The following is a 19,211-nucleotide window of genomic DNA, read 5'->3' on the forward strand; positions in this document are numbered from 1 at the left end:
TATTAGCTGAGACAGCTTATTAAAATCTTGCTCAACTTTAAATATTGCTATGTCTTTTAAAGTTAATACGGTGGTCATTAATTAATTGGTATATATCTAAGTTTGCTTTTATATTTAGACCACCTTTTATATTTAGACCAAAATATGACTTGTAACAGTTTTTAAAATTAGTTACAATTAATATCAACCTTATATATTTAACATATCAAAATAAAATGAAAGTTGCTTTGACTAGCAAACTAGATTTTTTTTTTTTTTTTTTGCGGTACACGGGCCTGTCACTGTTGTGGCCTCTCCCGTTGCAGAGCACAGGCTCCGGATGCGCAGGCTCAGCGGCCATGGCTCACGGGCCCAGCCGCTCCGCGGCAAGTGGGATCCTTCCAGACCGGGGCACGAACCCGTGTCCCCTGCATGGGCAGGCGGACTCTCAACCACTGCGCCACCAGGGAAGCCCCCAAACTAGATTTTTGTAGAAACTAATGCCATCAATTACTCTCAATCATCTGTACTACTAGCATCTTGAAAACTCAATAAAATATTTTTATATGTCTGAGAAAAATTTACCTAAAACTACCTTGAAGGCCTGAATTGACTCTTATGTTCATAATTTATATAATTTATAAAATTACATATATATAACTTTATGTTTATATATATATATATTATTCTGGTTTGTCTGATTGTGATGCAACACTTCTAAAATGCCTATACCTTTCAGTATGTACCAAATGCATTAAAATTGACTATAGATTAAATATGTATTAGATGTCTAAGGTTTGATGGGTTAGACAATAGTCATCTGCTGACAAATGAAAAGGAGGAACTGAAAGTTTCTAAAAGACAACAAATATTAAGACAGAGGTCTCTGCAATGGTATTTTAGCATCTTTATCCCCTACACCTATACCTGGGGCAAGACAAAGTTTTAGACATCTTACATCTGTTTAATATAATCAATATTGAAGGACCTGGGCCACCAATATCTGGTTCTCAGAAATAAACCAATCTGATTATTCACTCTGCTCTTAGGGCTTGTGAACCCCCCTTGGTTGGAATGGTCCATGTTGACTCTGATATCTTAAATGTAGGCTTTTAAGTTTTTTAGTAAGTTAGCTTCTCTTTGACTTAAATCATGTCCTTTGACTTCATATTTTACATAGTGTTCTGAGGTATGTTTCTAGTGCTCCTTAAATTGTGGGTTGCAAATATTTAGTGAATCATGAAATCATTTAATGGGTCAGGACTATATATATATATACACACATAGATATATCTATAAGATGTGTCAGGAATATATATATATATATCTTTATATATATGGACTATAATGAAATAGAGTAAATTTCATATAGAAAGGTCATTATTGTTTTGTAACATTTTTGTCTAAACTTTATATATGTCCATATACATATACATATATATATATATATATTTTTTTTTTTTTTTTTGCGGTACACGGGCCTCTCACTGCTGTGGCCTCTCCCGTTGCGGAGCACAGGCTCCGGACGCGCAGGCCCAGCGGCCATGGCCCACGGGCCCAGCCGCTCCGCAGCATGCGGGATCCTCCCGGACCGGGGCACGAACCCGTGTCCCCTGCATCGGCAGGCGAACTTTCAACCACTGCGCCACCAGAGAAGCCCTATATATGTCCATATTTAATGAATCTCAATGTAAAATGTACTTATCACTGTGGTCTCATACACTAAAACTTGACAAGCACTATTCTAAAACTTTCCTGCTTAGCTAGACTTTCAGTTTGGGCTGTTCTGGTTCACACTTCAGCATGATGGATCAAGAGAAGGAGTCAGTGCAGAGGGAGAGGAGAGGTAAGGAGATGAATGGCAGCATTTCAATAAATACAGGTGCAAGTGTCATTAACAACAATGAATCAATTTATTTTTAGTACAAGTGTATCTTCCAGAACTAAGGTATGCTAAAAGAGTAAAAGGTATAAAACTTTCCTACTTATTCAAACTTACAACACTCACTTCATGGAATTCATATCCTTCATTTGCATGGAATATAAACTCTGCACTTATACTGAGTAGAACCTGAGTGTTATTAATAATACATAAATATTAAGTGCATTATATTAACCTCACAGAATTTGCATTCTTCATTTCAATGTTACCTAACATTATAAGTAATTTAAAGGTATGGTTTTTGTAAATTTGATTTATTTTATTTAAAATGTCTTTCAGATAGGCATTGAATAAATACTCTGATGGACAAAGATGTACCTTTTTATTTTCTAATTTTAATAAATATTTAGGATTTCTGACTTTCTTAACTAATAATAATTGAAAAGCATGACAGATAAATTGTATTTTCTGCATTAGTAACAGTGCTTCTAAAAGCTAAAACTCTTAGGAATAAAATCACTAGGCATAGAAACAGAGATGCAGTGAATTCCATGATTACAGAAGAATCAGCTTCATTATAACCTTTTGACTAGCATTAAATAACTAATTTAGTCTACTGGCTTTCTATGCATTAAATGAAAATGGGAGATTCAAGAAGGGAAAAAAGGCATTAGTGATAATTAAACCCTTATAAATACCAAATGTATTCAAACTAACATAGTTATTAATTAGGAAGATAGACCAGTAGGTCTAAAGTTTAATGTACGTAAGTGCTATTTAAGATGAAGTTTTCTTGGGTGATGTCCATGTCAGTGTGATTCACACGGGGTTCAGAAATCAAAGTGGCGCTTGGAAAATGATTCAAGAATTCCTGGAATAGAGAGATTCAAGTGCAGATCTCTTGGGCTTGAAAATAAATGCTTATTAACACTAGAGTAAACAGACCTACACCATGTAAGAAGCAGAAAGGAGAAAGTCTGTCAGAAATTAAGGAATAACTTTTTGCAACATTTTAGGTTAAAATTTGACATCATGAAGAGAAGAAGGAAACTTGAGACCCTGAACAAACTTTCATTATTCTCTTGAAAACCAGTATAAACTATATCGATAAATATTTATTTCTAATTTAAAGTCCAAAAAGTAATTACTTTTTCTTACTAAATACCAAGAAAAAATTACCCTAAACAGCTTTTAAAATGCAAATTTTCATAACTAGGATATTATATCTCATAGTTAATACGTATTATAATAGTAAAAATATCTCTTACCTGATTAATTAAAAAATCCTGTGGACGTTTCCAGGAATAAATTTTCAATGATGGTGGTAATTCAATCTTTCCTTCAGGGTCTTCAAAAAAATGCTATATAAAAAACGTATTGAGTATTTTCTCCATATAGTTTTATTAAAACAAAAACAACTCTATCTAATAAAAATGAATACGTGCATTGATCTGATCAATAAATAAGCATTTTTAGAGTAATTTGTGTGTTTGTTCTCAGAGCGAGTTCATGCAGTACTTGGAGAATACTGAAGTTAACAATACTGTATTTAATTAATGAAACTTTGATTATGAGTAGCAGTTTGATTGCAGAGGAAGCAATCCAAACAAGCGTGAGTGGCTTGGGAATGTGAATTAGGTATGGTGGGGAAACAATTTTGGATGGGCCAGATATGGCCACATTTTCCACTGAAAATGTTTTTTTTTAATCTGAGCAGAGAAGATTGAAAAGTATTTACTTATTTTTCAGTTAGAATCATAAAAAAGATGATATGTAAATGAAATCTGTACCTTTGATCTGACTTTCATTTATTGTTTTAATTAAACTTGTTATTTTGAGATAATCATGATTCATAAGCCATTGCATGAAATAATACAGAGAGTTCCTATGGTCTCTACCCAATTTCTTCAGCAGTACCATCTTGCAAAACTATAGAACACAACCAGGATATTGACACTGACACAGCCAAGATATACAGAACATTTCCATCAGCACAAGGATCCTTCTTATGCCCCTTTATAGCCACACCCACCTTCCAACTCCCCAGTCTGTGCTTAATCCCTACCACTTGGCAGTCGCTAGTCTTGACGTTTATAATTTTGTCATTTCAGTAATGTTATATGAATGGAACCCACCATATAGTCTATAACCCTTTGGATTGGCTTTATTTCTCGCTCTGCCTAATTCCCTGGAGATTCAATCCATTCAAGTTGTTGCATGTATCAATAGTTTGTTGTTTATTGCTGAGTCATATTTCATGCTATGGATATTTGTTTGTTTACCACCTGCCCATCGAATTCCATCTGGGTTGTTTCCAGTTTGAGGCTATTACTAATAAAGCTGCTATGAACATTTGTGTATAGGTTACCGGTTTTTGTGTGAATGTGAATTTCCATTTTTCTGGGATAAATGCTCAAGAATGCAATTAATTCTTTAATTTCTGAGCCCCAACCATGGGTCAATTAGTGAGTTCTGGAGAAAGAATGATATCCATATGCAAGCAGTCTAGCATAGCAAGTCAGAGAGACTTCAGGTAGCTGCTATGTAAAAATTCTCATAGCTCATAAAATGGTAGGGGATGGGGGGATCTTTACAAGAAATAACATGACAATTTCTAGGATTACAAACGAAATGCTAAAGGAACATAAACTATCTGTATGGGGAAAAGAAACGTAATCAAATTTCACCTCAGTTAATAGGCACAGGGGAAAATACACTGTTTTGTGATTTTCATCATAATTATATGTTTACCCTAATGCTGGTGTGGCTTGAGAAATAGGTTACATGTTTAGGGCATTGTCTGAGCGTTAAACATAACAAGTGTCTATGTATGTCTGGAGCATGTGGTTTATTGTCAAATTTAAGATACTGGAATAATTCAAATGACGATAAAGGCACCCTAACATCTAGTCAAAATGATAGAAGAATGAGTCCTTAAAAGACAAACTGATGTTTTTTCAGGAGCTGTACTAGACTTCTGGGTTTCTCTCACATTGCTTTTATCCCTGCAAATATTAATTTAGTAATTTTAAAGTCCCCTATCTGACAATTCCAAAAGAGTCTCCTTTGGATCTGTTTCTATTATCTGATTTTTCCTCTTGATTTTTAGTCACTTGGTTCTGTTTCTCCTCATGTCTGGTAAATTTTGATTGTATGATATATGCTGGATATAAAAATTTATACATGTTCTAAATGATGATGTCTTCATCCAGAGAGGAGGATTTTATTGCCTTTTGACAGGCAGAGCACAAGATGAATTTGACCTAATCAACACTGGGTCTTAGGATTTGGCAGGACTGGTGTGATTTTGGTTTGTTCTTACTCAATGTGGAATTCTGTAGCCATGTTGAGGCACTAATTAAAAGTCTGGAGTGTTTAGCAAGGTCCCTTCACTTGGTGTACATTGAATCCCATTCTCTACCTATCATCTTGAAATCTTTTCTCAATTATTAAGCTTCCAGGCTGCTGCTTTTTACTCATTTGCTCAGCAGCAAAAGCTTCACACTCACAGCTTAGGAGGTAGACAAATGTCTCAAAATAAAATTGTATGCAAAATTTACAGATCACTTCTCTGTAGTTACCTCTGAGATTTGGGTTCAAGTTCTGGCTGCTTTCGCAGTCCCAGACAATATCCTCCTTCCCTTCAGCCCAGAAAAACTGACATAAGCCCCAGGCCACTACTCTGTGCTTGCTTTCTAATTTCCATGCCTTGAATTAATAAATGTCTTTGAGGAAAAAAAATAGTGGGGCTCATCCCATTGTGATTCCCTTTTCTCCAGGATTTGAGCCCCTCTTATTGTTAATGCTAATCTTTCCATGTCATTTTGCTTTAGGTATATTTCTTACATCCACCTTACAGTACTTTATCGTATACGTCTTAATTTGGTTCACCCATCATATCCTTTTCTTGCTGAGGAAGTGAGACATAATGCTGGACTTATAGGGGAGGGTTGGGCATCTGAGGCTGATTTCCTGATCACTAGCCTCACATCTAAAGAAGTGGCCTTTGTAAAACTGCAAGGATAACTGCCATGGTTACATGCTTAAGGCAATTTATCCTGGTAAAATATGGATGCTGCAAATCATGGCTCAGAGCTAATGTGCCACTATATCATAGAAATGCAGTCACAGTGCTTGGAGGGTCCATGACTCACTCCAGTGGGGAAACTATTGCTTCCTGAGCCATGAATGCTGAGGTTGTGGAACAGAACCGGGGGTGGAAAGCAAGGTTCTATCCCAGATGGCATCACCCTGCACCGTCGTAACAACCAGGACTTGAGCTGTGCTCTCCTACCTTGTGAAAGCTGTGGTGGCAGAATGGGGTGTTAGTTAAGGCTCTGAAGTGTCACCCCTTATTGGACTAGCCCCTGTTCACAGCAGGAGTAGGGCTAGTGCTTCCCAAATCATGCAGTTTTATACAGCAGCCAGCAATAGTCCTATATGTTGACCCCAAATGAAATGGACATCAACTGTCCATTTGACCAGCACAGTTATTACTGCTCCAGTCTCAATGGTTTTCCTCCAATAAATGTTCTTCCAACAGACTTGCCCTTGTTTCAATAACATTAAGTTCAAGAATTTGATACCTGACCTTCCAGAGATCTGTAAGAATTTTTCATAGTCATCTAATAAAGATACGTTTGTATTCTAAGGTCCTTAAAATGTTGTTTTATATGCTATTTCTTATTTCAAAGTTTTCAGGTACTTCTGCTTTTCCCTTCCCTGTTGATCCTTCACAATTTGGAGTGACTCATCTCTGGATCTTTTCCAGAGCTCAGCTGCTCAACTGAGGATCTACACAATCTATCTTGCTGATGAAAATTCACAGACAATCCCCATAAGATCTGAATTTCTATAAAATATGTAGAATATGACCATTTTATTTTGAACCCAGAGAGTTCAAAAGTCCTTTGCATCTAAAAGTTCATAATCACCTTAGGCATGGTACAAAGAATGCATTCCCTCACATATTGTTATTTGAAATTGTTCAAATAGTAACAGTGTCAGCAATTAGTTATAATTATTGAGCATCTTTTGTAAACAAAGTACTGATATGAATCATGCAGTTGGTGACTGCATTTTGTGAACAAAATGTAAATGCTAATAAGTACCATTTCAGAGTGCTTTATGCAAATAAAAACACTAGAGTTCAACCTAGCCATTATGGTAATTTTGTTTGTGTTTTGAAAATTGTATTGCGTTTTCTTTTTTAATATCTTTTTTGAAGTATAATTACTTTACAATGGTGTGTTAGTTTCTGCTGTATAACAGAGTGAATCAGCTATACGTATACCTATATCTCCATATCCCCTCCCTCTGCGTGTATTGTGTTTTAAAAGTACTTTTGTTGAATGAATTACTGTACCAAATAAATGGGTTATATTTAAAATGCAACCTAGACCGGTACCTTCTATAAAGAAGAAAGACATTTTTAAGTAAGCAAAAGAACCTAAAATAATATAACTGGAAAATGTAGGAACCCCATTCTCAGCTCCAATCTCAGGGACACAACATGTTTAAAAGCTACAGGTAAATGAAGAGTAACCTAGATTTTTACCCAAATATCTTGGGGTGCAGATATTAAGAAGGATTCAATTCTTATAGTAACATCTCTTAAAAGATTTATCTTGCCTGTAATCTCCAAATAACAGCTCACAGTTTTGTGGGGGGCTCTCATTTTCTAAACCACCATCTCTAAATGTCTGGTTCCCAATTCTGTTCAAAATCCACTTGCTAGCCTGTTCTATCAGTTTTCCCTTTCTTTCATTATGACTCTTTGGTCATTTCTCTCCTCCCATTTACTCAAATGTGATTCACCAAAGCTCAGGACTAAGGCTTGGAAAGACAAGGTAGGATTGGGGGAGGCATGGCGGACAAAGACAAAATTTATCTTTTGAGTGGAGGCTGTGGAGAAGAGGGAGCACGTGCACACGTTAACAAATCCTATTCCATTATACGATTAAACACCAAAATGAAATCTAGTCATAGTCAAGTCTACTTACAAGTACAGGGCCTTTCCCTGTTTTGTCCTTTTCTTTTGCACCTTTGCCTGCATCCCACTTCTCAGCATTTATGTCTGCCTCGCTCCATTCTGGCCAGATTGGAAACTTCCCCTTCTTCTGTTCACTGGGTTGCACATTACTGCCAAAAGGGAACTGACTAGAGACAGAGCGGGGAGGTGGTTTTCATTCAGATCTCTGAGGTAAAATACTGGATTAATTTCATGATGTAAATTTAATTATCTGGTTAGCAATCATGTTAAACATATTTTTCAATACAGTGGATGGACACCTTCCACATGTTAAGGTTCTAAAGACAGAAATACCCCGGAGATTATTCTGTAAGCAAATTTTGAGCATTAGCCCCTACTTATTAAGGCAGGACATTCATCATAAACACAGAAGATGCCACGAAGGGGAATATTTATATACAAACCATACCCAACGAAAATCCTTTACATGTATAATAGTGATTGCTTTTTGAAGATCAGTGAAAATATAATTTGGATGTTCCCAAATATAAAAGTGCTATATGATCATCATTTTAAAAGAAAATTAAAAAATACAAGTCAGATAAATAAGAAAGGCATACTCACCTCATTCTAGAAACCACACTGTTAAAAATTATCCATCCTCTCAGATCACTGTACAAGGATATACATCTTTCCTCAAAAATGACATCATTCATCGTATTCTCTTTTACAGATTGCTTTTTTCCACTTATCAGTACATTGACAGTTGATAGTTCCCATGCCAATAAGTGTTTAAATACTAATTGAATGATTGCATAATCTTCCATTGTATGATATATTGTCTTTCATTTAACTAAGTTTCTATATTTGGAAATTTGAGGGGTTTGATTTAAAAAAATTTTCACAATTATAAACAAGGCTGTGATGGCTATCCTTGTTGCCAAATCTTTGCATACATTATTATCTCCTTAGGATAGATTTTAATAAGGAGACTTACTGAATCAAAATATATGCAGGTTTAAAGTCTGTGATATATTTTGAGTAATTTTCTGCAGAAAAGCTGGACTTACTTTATACTCTCACTGTGAGTATATTGGTGTTTTCCTATCTCTAAACCTCTTTTGCTTTTTCTACATTTTTATGAATTGTAAAATCTAAAAAAGGCATCTTCTTAATTATTCAAGTTTTTAGCTACTTGTGAGGCTGGAAGCCTGCTCTAGACCCCGGGATAAGCAGTGAACAAACCAGACTAAAATCTCTACCCTTATTGAGTTCATACTCTAGCAGTGGAGACACAAAATAAACAGCATAAATTGAGTAAAATAAATGGTATATTATAAAGTGAAAAATGCTAAAGGGAAATATAAAAGAGGAAAGGGGGCCTGAAGAGTTAAGTTGCACAATTTTTAATACAGTAGTTAATGGAAAGTGTCTATAATAGGGTTCTATTTAAGTAAATAGTGAAAGAAAATAAAGGATCAAGCTATGTGGATACGTGTGGGAAGAATGTTCCACAAACAAGGAATAGTATTCCAGATGCAAAGAGCATCCTAACTTATTTGAAGAATAATAATGAGATCAGTGAGGCTGAAGAGGGGGTTAAAAAGAGATGATTTCAGAGAGGTAACAGGAGGGGCAAAGATAATAAAGGTGATCTGAAAAAGGGAAGCACATGGGTCTTTAGTCTGAGTAAGACAGGAAACCAAAGGAGGGTTTTGAGCAGGGATATAACATGACATAACTGAAATTTTATAATCACTTTTGTTGCTATGGTCGGAAAAGACAAGGGCGACAACTTAGAAGGCATTGAAACAATAGGTGAGAGCTGGCGGTGGTTTGGACCAGGTTGGTAACAGTAGAGGAGGCAAGAAATAGTCCCTTGTGTATATTTTAAAGGCAGAACAAGTAGATATTGAGTTGATATTGCCTGAAAGACAGAAGATTATGGCATGGGACAAAACTGAGGTAGGCAATAAAGCAACATTTCACTTTTGAATGAGTTGTGTTTTAGATGTTTATCATACCTTCATGGAGATATTAAATAGGTAGTTAGATATAGAATTCTGACGTTTGGAAGAAAGAAATAGACTAAAAGTGAAAATTTGAGAGTCATTAGCATTTCAATGATATCTAAACTCTTAAGATTTGGTGAAATCACCAAGAAAATGATCATAAAGAGGCGGCCCCACGGGTGCTACTCAAAATGCCTAACAACTGGGAAGGAATGAGCATTGACTGGTCTAAATAGATGCTGTCCGTGATCCTGGATCAGGGTCTTCAAAGCCACCAGCTCCACTAGACATTTATTCTTTACTTTAAGTAGTAGGGTCGGGGATGTAAGGTCCTCAGGGTGGGTCAGGGACCCAGGGCAAGAATCAGAAAAGACTGGGGATCAGGGTTATTGGTGAGGTTATTGTTAAGGCTACTCATGAATCAATATAAAAACATTTCAATATTCTATTAATCAGTACAGCTACATATCTGCCCTAGTACTCCATATTAAAAGAGAAGAAAAAACCCAAAAAACTGAGAAAAGCAGTCAGTGAGTGTGGTAGATAGAATAATGGTCCCTCAAATATGTCCATATGTCCATATCCTTATCCCCAGAACCAGTGGATATGTTACCTTCCATGGTAAAAGAGAGTTTGTAGATATCTTTAAGTTAAGTACCTTGAGGTGGGGAGATTATCCCAGATTATCTGGGTGGGTTCAGTGGAATCATAAGGGTCCTCAAAACTGGAAGAAGGAGACAGAAGATGTCTGAGGGAGATGTGACTCCTGAAGACCAGACAGAAAAATGCAAAACTTCTGATTTTGAAGACAGAGGAAGGAGACCACAAGCTGAGGAAGGTGGGCAGCTTCAAGAGGTTGGAAAGGGCAAAGAAATGGATTCTCTCCTTGAACCTCCAGAAAGGAATGCAGCCCTGCTGACACTTGTTAGCTCAGTGAGACCCATTTTGGATTTCTGACCTCCAGAATTGCAAAATAATACACTTGTACTGTTTTAAATAACTGAGTTTGTGGTGTTTTCTTACAGCAGCAATAAGAAACAGTGAGGTAGGAAAAACACAGTAGAGGGTGACGCCCTGGAAGCCAAGTAAAGCGAGTTTTTAAAAAATGAGAGAATGAGCAACAGATCCAAATGCTCCTAACAGATCAAACAAGATGAATTATTAACAAATAAATATTGAACTTAGCAACAAGAAGGTTAAGGTCTCTGCAAATTTCATCTTCTAAGGTCAAGTTTGGGAGGGACTTTCCTGAACACCCTACCTAATATAGCAACCCTCACCTCTGTGCATCTTTTCATCTTTAATAGCACTTGACAATTCTCTCACTAATCATTTATGTGCTTATTGTATGTTTCCAAACATAGGGTTTGTAAGTTCTCCAGTGGCAGGAACACGGTTTTTCTTCACTCCCTCTATCTCCACCAACTAGAACAGTGCCTGGACAACATGGGCAATCTATATATTTCTCTGTCATCTACCTATTTACATGAAATAGAAGAATATATGTCTTTATATTTCTACAATTTCTAATTAGAACTGTTTCAAATTTTTATATTTAGGTAGAGATTGACCAGATGTTCACCAGTCCTGTTTTCCATTTCCTATGTTTCCCATACTCCTTTGCAGGTTGGCTGGTATTTTGTGATGGTGTTTTGGAAAATAGCATGTGGGGAGTGTGTTGTATCCCACCTTTATGCTCCTAAAACATTTCCTGAGATACTTCTTACTCTCTTCCTGCTTGATGTATGGCTCAGTCCTTATGAGAAGACTTTAGAAAATGGTAATACCACAAGATGGAAGGTGCCAAGCATCCTTATGTAGCACATGCAAAGGCACCACTAAACTCCTGATCACACTCTGGTATGAATGAGAAATATCTTTTGTTGTGTAAGGTCACTGAGATTTGGGGATTGTTTGATACTGAAGCTAGCATTGAGTACTTCCTATTTGCTACTTTGTTATTGCAGCTAGCATTGATTACTAACGTTGACTAACATAGAGTGTAATTCTTTTCTTAGGGTTTGGATTTCTTCCTTTATATCTTTAATTATTATAAACATATATATGGTAAATTACATAAAGATCATTTTTCTATTATCAAATTTGTGACACCTGATTCTCTTGTTTGTTGTAACTTCTGCCTATCTTTTCTATATTCTTGTGTTTTAGGACACATTTATAATGAGCTTATCCTTATTAGGATAAGGGTTTTCTTTCCCTCCAATCCCCTCCCTCCAAGACAATCCTGTGTTGAAAGAATGTTCTTTGCATGCAGTATTGAGTTTTCTTCTTTCACAGACCCCAAATGAATAAGCCATCCAGAAACTTACAGGTACTTTAAAATCAGACGTCAAACTAATGTAAGTCTCAGTCCAAGGGTTTCCATTTCTCAAGGGAAAAAATCTTTTTTTTTCAGCCAGACACCAGCCAGAGAAATGCTAGCTTTCTTATCAATCTCTCTGTGCTTGGGTGGATTTTTCTCATTCACCTTTTTACCGAGAATTAAACTCGTGAAAAGCCATGCCTTCATCTAATGTGGGAGCAATCCATTTACTCATTTGGGCTCAAGATCTTGCCTTATATGCGATAAAACAAGAGTCCACTTTCATCAACTGATAAGGCAATGCAGCAGCTTCACCTCAGAGCCATGCCATTCTGACTTTCAGTTCCATCCTTATTTCTGGATCCTGAACATTTTTATTTCTTTATGTAGGTGTTTCTAGGTATTATTGTTATTTTTAAAAATTGTGATCCACCATCTTGCTGGAAAAGAAAGTCTGATAATATATACATCATAAAGGGGTGGTCCTAAGTAACATGTAAGAGAAGGAAGACTAGAACAGTTTTCAGGGAAAAAGGGCAATTTTTCATAGTATTAATTTTAAAAATCAAGGCATAACTTAGTGTGTTATAGTACCTCTGTTTTATTGAGTGTCAGTACAACCTTACAGATAAAAAGAAATTAGTGATTTTGTATCCATCAAAACCATGATAAAATTACCTCATTCAGGAAGCTCAAAAATCTTAAAGGCTGTTTTGTAAAAGGAAGATTTAATTTCTTAAAAAATAAGGGCTCTGTTGAGACTGTTTTGCTTTCCTCTTCATTCTGTCACGTGTAAGTATATTCTGGCTCCCTCAAACTGTTAAGCCTTATTACTAATTGGTCTACTTTCCTTGTAACATGTCAAATTTGTTTCCATCCATACTGAAGATCACTTAAAAAGAATCTCATTAGAGGTATCTTACACCAGCTCAGTAGCTCCCCTATTGTGCTACACACACAGTACAAGCAAGAGTCAAATACAGTCCAATGTCAAATATACTGTAAACTTCAAATGACCATGTACAACTGCTGCTTTTGAAGCTCTCAGCACAGTATCTCTTTGAATTTCATTGCCAGAGTGTACCTACTGTTCTAGCATAGTCAGGATCCTTTAAAATATTCACATCACATTATTCCTGATTTCATCAATTCTGAAAACAAGATAATCTTTCAACACAAAGGTAACCCAGGACTTTGGAAGATTTAGGAACTGGTAATATTGGGAAATAAATGCTGAACATTTAGAAAATTCAAACATGCAAAGAAATCAAACCAGCCCCTGAAAAAAATCAGGAGTATACAGAGTTACTCTATTTGTATAGCAATATACCCAAGTACTAGTAAATGATTTAATTCATTAAAATTACAAGTTGTATAAAAGATTTTGAAGGTAAGTATATTCTCTGCTATATGGCTAAATGCTCTCTTCCACATAGTAGGTCTATGCTATTGAGATAAGTGAAGTGTCACTGATGCATTTAGGAGAGGCTAGCAATTTATAAACAAAACATATTTGTGGAAAGTTATTTCAAAAAAATTTAATAAAATCAGTGAGGAATGTTGAAAATATAAAATATATATATTCCAAATGCCAAATTATATTCCAGAGGAAACCGATGTTTAGAGGGAAGAAAAATTCTAGAAAGCCAGGCAAGGGGCTGATTTCCAGAGTAGAAATATAAAATATAAAGGTACTCCAGGGGAAAAGAGAGGAAGCGTAAAAGAAGCAAATTTATAACAGCGGGCAAAGTCAAACAGAATAGTCTGACGTGAAAATGATGCATAATGTAAGCAACAGATACACAGGTGTTAAAATAATTATATATATACACTTTTCATTACTAAAACGAATTGATCATGATTGGAAGCCATTGAAAAATGTAAGTGGGTGGTTACCAAAGGCAGGAGGTGAGGGCTGGGCAAAATGGGTGACAATGGTCAAAAGGTACCAACTTCCAGTTAAAAAATAAATGTCACGAGGATGTAAAATACAGCATAGTGACTGTAGTTAATAATACACTTGTATCTTTGAAAGTTGTTAAAAGAGTAAAGTCGCTAAAATTCACATCACAAAGAAAAAAATGTGCAACTACATATGGTGACAGATGTTAACTAGACTTATTGTGGTGATCGTTCAAAACATATACAAATATCAAATCATAATGTTATATTCCTGAAACAATATGTCAATTATATCTCAGTTTAAAAAAGTCAATGGACTAAACCTGTAGTGGTGGATTGGGGGCTGGAATAGTGTAACCCACAAGCCGGTACTGGGAATTGGAATTGAGCAAGCTTAAAAGTCTATTTTGGAAAAGAAGCTGAATTCACCCTGCAAATGTCAGGAGACCAGAAATAGGCTTTGTGAGTGAGCAAGTGGCTAGAGTATTCATGAACTCCTAGCACTGAACTAAGGCTGGAATAACTCCCCTTATAGTTTATGTTGTCAGAGGCAATATGCCACTTTCCTATGATTCCATGAGGAAATCGGCTCGCCAAATGGGAAAAAATGGGGATGGGGGTGGCCCTCTACCACCATGGATGTGGTATCAGGGATAGCACTTCCTGCATGGGAGAAAAGCCTCCAACCTCCCCATGTTAAGACTTGAGTGGAAGCAGGGGTGATATAAAAATGCACCCACCAATCAGAAAGGACTTTGCTCTTGTATTGGAACAGAGTGCTAGACGCCTGAGCTGGTTTTTAACCATTTAGTAACTGAATTGTGGATAGGTCCTGGGGTTCTCAAAAAGGAGTCAGAGTTCAATGGGAGAGAAATATTCTTCAGGGAGTTCGGAAAAGCAGCTACTTGCCAACTGATAGGAAGTATTTCAATAATGTAACAACTATCCTGTCCTTTTTACTAGAGCATCCCTACTGGATGTCAGAACGGGTAGGGAGGGAATCATCCTAAAAGCCATCCAAACCTCATGGCAGAAAACAGCATGCATGAATTTAAAATATGAACTAAAGAACTAACATTACAAAGCAAAAAAAGAAACTTAAAACTGAAAGGACAGTCAGTAAATATAGCAAAAGAAAGAAATCACACCCAAGGAAAGAGAAATAATGTAGCAAACTTAAAAGGTGTTTAAAATGAGTATATTTAGAATTACCAAAAAGATAAAGGAATAAAATTTCTTCTTTGCAATGAGAACAGGAAGATGTCAAACAAGAAAACAAAAAAAAATAAGACCAATATAAAAAAGAGACATTGGAAAATTTTAGTAATGGAAACTTCAAATGTTGAAAGAGTAGACTGAATAAACCTGAAGAGGACTAATGATTTAGAAGGTAGAATTTTAAAAAGCAAATGTTCTCATAGATAAAGAGTTAGAAAATATGAAATACCCAAGTAGATAGATTGAAAAACACTAATGTATGCCTAATAGAAGTCTCAGAAGGATGAAATGGTTAAAATGGTGGTGGTGGTGGTGGGGTGTTTAGGAGAAATATTTGATGATACAACTGCTGAAAATGTTCAGAATTGACAAGACATGACTTCAGATTGGAAAAAGCACATCGACCAATAACAAAACACAAATGGGAGGTCAGGGGGTAGAATTCTGCATCTAGATAGATCAACTGAAATTACAGACCAATGTTGAAGATTAAAATCTAAAGAACTGACAAGCTACCTAAAAATAAAAACCAATCAAATTGACAGCAGACACTAGAAAGCAGTGAAGTGATGTCTTCAGAGCTGAGGTAAAATAACTGTCAATCTTGGAATTAAGACCCAATTAAACTCTTATTCAAAAGTGAGGTAGAAATATTTATTTTAAATTAAATAAAAACATTTTGAAAATGTGAGTTTACCATAACAGGCTCTTGCCCCCTGCCAAAAAAAAAAATTAATGAAGGATTTATCTCAGGAAAATAGAAATGAACCCAGAATGAAAGTGTGGAATACAAGCTGCAATGGTAAATAAATGAGTCAATATAACATTTTGGTAAAATTCTAAAAAGTATTCCCTGTAAACAAATAATAACAATAACTTTGTGCTTTTGGAGGTATACAAAATAAAAGATATGGGAAAGAGAGGGAATTCTGATAGACTCTAGCGTGCCTGTTTTTTTCTTTAGGAATAATATTAACTGTAGACTTTGTAGGAAAATGTTTAAAGATTAGTGTATTTTTAAAAATTAAGGATTGTCTTAGTCAGTTTGGGCTGCTATAACATCATACCATAGAATGGGTGGTTTATAAACAGTAGAAGTTTATATTTCACAGTTCTGGAGCCTAGAAGTCTGACATCAGGTTGCCAGCATGGTCAGGTTCTGATGAGAGCTTTCTTGTGTTTTACAGATGGCTGACTTCCCATTGTGCCCTCACATGGAGGAAAGAGAGATAGGTAGCTCTCTGGCCTCTTCTTATAAGGGCACTAATCCCGTTTATGAGGGCTTCACATTACTTCCCAAATGTGAGTAATTCACATTACTCATTACTCTCCAAAGCCCCACCTCCAAATACGATCACATTGGGATAAGGGTTTCAACATATGAATTTTGGGGAATGCAGACACTCAGTCCATTGCAAAGATATTCCAATAAATAAAATATAAAACTTCCAAACTGAGAGAGAAGAGAAGAGTAGACCTGACATTAAGGAACAACACATTATGATTTGGGTACAAGGGAAATTGGGAATGCAGAATTTTAAGAAGTAGGGTCAAATCAACCAATATGACTGGAGGCTAAAACATTTTAGAAAAACACTGTTTCAGAATGAGAAAGGAATCTCACTCAACACACAGTTCACTTATTTTTAACTCACATTTATTGAACACCTGCTCTATGACAAGCACTGTGCTAGATGATGGGGTTAGATACGTAAATATATATCTATACTCTTGAGCTTGTTTTGGAATGCAAACAGATAAACAGAAAATTTCAATATAATGTGGTATGTGCAGGGATGGAAGTACTCACAGGTGGTGGAGGGGGAATTGTGCCCAATATGAGGCAATTAGGAGAAACTTCCTGCAGTAGATAGCATCTGAGCTGTCTTGAAGGATAACTACAAATGTTCCATATTGAAAAAGGAGAAAGAACATCACTGTGAAAGAACAGCATACAAGACAGTCAGAGGTAAGAAACAGCAGAGTGGGTGCAGAGAATTATGAGCTCTTCAAGTACTGGGTGAGCATGTCGTATAAAGCGAGCGGAAATTAGGCTGGAGAGAAACACAAGATAGGCAGGCAGTTCCCACTAAGGGTCTTGTTGAGGGGTTTGAACCTTGTTTTGTAGTTATTGCTAACCTTGCTCATTATACTAAGAACACATATTTTGTTTTTAGATAAAATATTATTTTTATCTAAATAACATTTATCTAATGTTATTTATGTTTTTAAATAAACATATTATTTAACATTTACTCTTAACAGACAACTGGTTTCACATAGGAAGTTTGAGGAATACTGAAGTTGAAATACAACTCAAAAGTGAGCACAATATAATGATTATGAAAATTTTATTTAAGGTAATCTTCGTAAGATCTGGAAGTTGCATTCTTTTAATTAAAGCTTTTGTATCATGATGTCTCTACTACATCAAAAACCAATTAAAAATATAATATATACTGGCAATTATATCTAATTTGGAATTTTATTTTTAAGGAAAGGATTCTATCCATACTTGCAATATATTATTTGTGGTTATATATCTATAAATACTGCTTTAAAATTTTTCACCTTAATAGTTAGAAATAAAATGGAGAACTTAATAACCTGAGACATACCATGTCCACTTCAGTTGGAGTAACAAGGACTGGATTGATCGTCCCAACTAAGATAACTAAAAACCTGAGCAAAACACATGAAACTGGCTTTCAAGACACAGTCATAAAATGATGAAGGACAGTGATTACCAACATATAGGAAACAAATGAGGTGAGCCCTATAATTGCTTCAGCTTATGGCCATGAGAGAGTTTTCCAGCTGCAGTGCAGGGAGAGTTAACCTAGGCATATCTCAGCATATTCCTTAGATAGAGGAGATGGATATGAAAGAAAGTCTAGGGGAGACCAAGGCAGCTAGAGTTTGAAGGACAGAGGACTAGAAAAGAGAGCTTCATAGAAAGAGAACTCCTGAAATCTTCAGAGGGTCACCCATTCCCTATAAGTTTTAGGATGTGTTTTTCTATTTCTGTAAAAAATTCATTGAGATTTTGATAAAGATTGCACTGAATCTGTAGACTGCTTTGGCTAGTAATGACATTAAAATGGTCTTCCAATCCATGAACATGGGATGTGTTTCCATTTATGTCTTTAATTTCTTTCAGCAATGTTTTGTAGTTTTCACTTTACAAGTCTTTCACCTCCTTGATTAAGTTAGTTCATAAGTATTTTATTTTTCTTGATGCTAATGTAAATGGAATTGTTTTTGTAATTTACTTTTCAGATTGTTCATTGTTTGTGTATAGAAATACAATTGATTTTTTGTGTGTTGACTTTGTATCCTGCTTTGATGAATTCATTTATTAGTTCTAACAGTTTTTTACAGAATATTTAGATTTTTGGAGTTTCTTTTTCTTTAAAACATGTAAAATACAGTCCATGCATCTGCCATTTTAAAAAGTCTCTCATCCTGTAGCAGATAAAACCAAATATGCTTTGGCTATCAACGTTCAAGAAATGTTTCAAAATGCTTTACAGTGTAAAGATAATAAGAAATTTAGCAAAATTTCAACAAACCTGTATAAAAAACAGATACAGATAACACTTTATTTCAAGGTGACATGCTGTAATGTAAAGAGTAAGTTATAATTATCTGTGTTTCTTTGTAAAACGTCTTTAACAATACAAGGGCTTAGCAGATCCAGGCCTCAGGGCTACACATGCAAAAAAAAATTGTTAGTTAAAAATCACCGGGCTTCCCTGGTGGTGCAGTGGTTGAGAGTCCACCTGCCGATGCAGGGGACGTGGGTTCGTGCCCCGGTCTGGGAGGATCCCACATGCCGCGGAGCGGCTGGGCCGGTGAGCCATGGCCGCTGAGCCTGCGCGTCCGGAGCCTGTGCTCTGCGACGGGAGAGGCCACAGCGGTGAG

The 19,211-nt window shown here is 35.9% G+C and overlaps 1 protein-coding gene and 1 long non-coding RNA gene across 5 annotated transcripts in view; both read right to left on the bottom strand.

Annotated features, from left to right (window-relative positions):
* ADGB (androglobin) overlaps positions 1-3,169 on the bottom strand; it is a 134,031-nt gene extending 130,862 nt beyond the window's left edge. For all 4 annotated transcript variants that reach the window (XM_027083903.1, XM_027083894.1, XM_027083912.1 and 1 more), the window contains exon 1: positions 3,130-3,169. The gene's annotated coding sequence lies outside the window, so the exon portion shown is untranslated. The remainder of the gene's footprint in view (positions 1-3,129) is intronic.
* A 4,746-nt stretch (positions 3,170-7,915) lies between these two features.
* Positions 7,916-19,211, bottom strand: part of LOC113608075 (uncharacterized) — a 52,479-nt gene continuing 41,183 nt past the window's right edge. Inside the window, exon 3 of the long non-coding RNA XR_003428207.1 lies at positions 7,916-8,020. This is a non-coding gene — a long non-coding RNA (uncharacterized LOC113608075). The remainder of the gene's footprint in view (positions 8,021-19,211) is intronic.

This window comes from Aethalodelphis obliquidens, unplaced genomic scaffold (assembly GCF_003676395.1).
Source record: "Aethalodelphis obliquidens isolate GAN/ISIS:26980383/991018 unplaced genomic scaffold, ASM367639v1 scaffold3, whole genome shotgun sequence".
NCBI lineage: Eukaryota > Metazoa > Chordata > Mammalia > Artiodactyla > Delphinidae > Aethalodelphis > Aethalodelphis obliquidens.